This window comes from Octopus bimaculoides, chromosome 20 (genome assembly GCF_001194135.2).
Source record: "Octopus bimaculoides isolate UCB-OBI-ISO-001 chromosome 20, ASM119413v2, whole genome shotgun sequence".
NCBI classification, from domain to species: domain Eukaryota; kingdom Metazoa; phylum Mollusca; class Cephalopoda; order Octopoda; family Octopodidae; genus Octopus; species Octopus bimaculoides.
This window is the reverse complement of record NC_069000.1, coordinates 39,327,359-39,329,579: the sequence shown is the minus strand read 5'-3', so window position 1 is coordinate 39,329,579 and position 2,221 is coordinate 39,327,359. Positions and strand designations below refer to the sequence as shown.

The 2,221-nt window shown below is 34.9% G+C and overlaps 1 protein-coding gene across 7 annotated transcripts in view; it reads right to left on the bottom strand.

The window, feature by feature from the left end:
* Window positions 1-2,221, bottom strand: part of LOC106873878 (uncharacterized) — a 375,863-nt gene that overhangs the window by 87,683 nt on the left and 285,959 nt on the right. The window lies entirely within an intron of this gene.

Below are 2,221 nucleotides of genomic sequence, written 5' to 3'. Positions count from 1 at the left end.
ATTCAGACCGCTCCTAGATGTACCTGTAATATTCTGGGTACCAATAATCTTAACGATATTTGGCTTGTATATCGTATCCCATGATTTGTTAAACATCAACGTATATATTTTTACTGCCTTCAGATCACGTTGAGGCAGTCGTTTGCTATCTGTCTATCAACAACTTCCTAGATTCCTTCGAAGTACCACGGTAGCTCTTCAGTAGATTATGGAACTACGTTCGTCTTCTGACTATACCGTTGCTGATAATGCAAAATAGATGTTTATTCCAAAGCAATTCTCGCATTTGTCGAAATATTTTTTGAAATGCAAGGCACGTAAAAGCCTCGCCTTTACTGAGATCACTGCCACATTGTCAGAAGGCAATAAGTTGAAAGATTTTAGCATTTGAACTTGAGTTGCCACCTTGTCCATGCCTATTAGTCCTAATAAACAATAGCGTCAGCTTAAGGAAGAATAAAATGTGAATTCTTCATCGCGTAAGACATGAATGACATCAGAAGAGAGATAGATGCAAACATATTTACTTTCAGAATTCCAAACACAATGCTTTTGGCTAAAATATGAATTCGTGTTTGCTGCTGTGCAACAATTTCGTTTCTGATTTTCGTTTTATATTTGACAATGATGGACGTCTATGAGTATCTGTGAACTTATGGCTTACACAGTTGTATAATTTCGTTGAAATCTTTTTCCATTCCTGCTGTAATACTTTCAGACGCTTTGCGAGCGCCACCACTGTCATGCCTATTTCAATGAGTGTTAGTATAGAAGTCATTAGCACCGGTGGTGTATAGCACAGTAGTAGCTATTATAATGATGTTGTAATATTTCTACTCAAAGTATTGTTTATGATCTTTACTGAAATATTGTGGAGAGTGCAGTGTTTCCTTTCCGTCCATTTTCATTATATTCAGTATACACCTATTATATTAATCTTCGAGCAAAAAGGAATTTTTCTGCAAGGGTGTCAGGGACCTTCACACGTTTATATCTCTATAATAATAATGATTTCTACACCGATAGAGCTAGCCATTGATTTGCGCGTCAGTTAGTTATTTACTACAGTACCTAGGAAGATTATGCAATAATAATAATAATAATAATAATAATAATAACAATAATGGTAAGATTTAAACTCAAAGTTTATTAGGAGGTAATTACTGGATCTGATAATTAACCCATCTGACAATGAAATATATTTGCCTTTAACGAATCTTTTGAAAATGTTTCAGTCTAACATTACATCAGTTAAAACAAATACGAATACGCAAATGAATATTCGGGATTCGAGGGGCCAAACATTACAGGTGAGTTTAAGTAAGTGTGTATTCCACAGGTGCTAGTTACCTTAGCTTACTTGCCTGGTATACTTAGCTTCACACAGTGCGATATATTCCGCCATTTCAATCAGAGATTCTACAGACGGTCACACGACCGGATACTTTCTAGTATAAGGCAATCGTCGCAGAAGATGGATCGAATCCAAATCCTCCGAATTGCTAGTTAAACGCTGAACCATACACGTTTTTACGCAGACAGACACGCACAAACAGAGATAGACGTACATTAATATAAAACGATATACATGTCATGATCATAGAAGCTAATGTATTGAGCATCTCTATTGCGAGCAATCAATAACCAAGACCAGATTCAATCACTGAGAGAGTCTGGTCGAAAGCTCCTAAACATTAGGTTGTATGTAGCTATAAAATATAACAAAAAATCAATTTATATAAAAATAATTGATTACCACGGTCGTTGGCATGGCGGAGTAAATTCAATGTTATACAGACATACGATACTTCATGTTCTGATTTCAAGTCACATCAAGATCAACTTATTAATTCATCTCCCGATATCGACAGAGTTATGTAACTACCAAATAGAGCGTTCAGTCTTATCAAATCATATGTTTCACATAAAATAGTATGTGGCCTGTTTCGATATTGGAAATCAATAACGTAGTTTTTTTTTTTTTTATATACCATGTGGTGTCTACCTTCCTTTAAATATACATTGCAACCACATATGACGTGCGACAGCTACATTCTCAGTTGCATGGACAATGCTGTATCCATTAGCTATGTACATACATTAAAGTTGATGATGAGGAAGATGATGATACTACTACTACTCCTCATAATAATAATAATAATAATATTAATATTATTAATAATAATAATAATAATAAATGCCCTGATGCAGTACCAGGCAG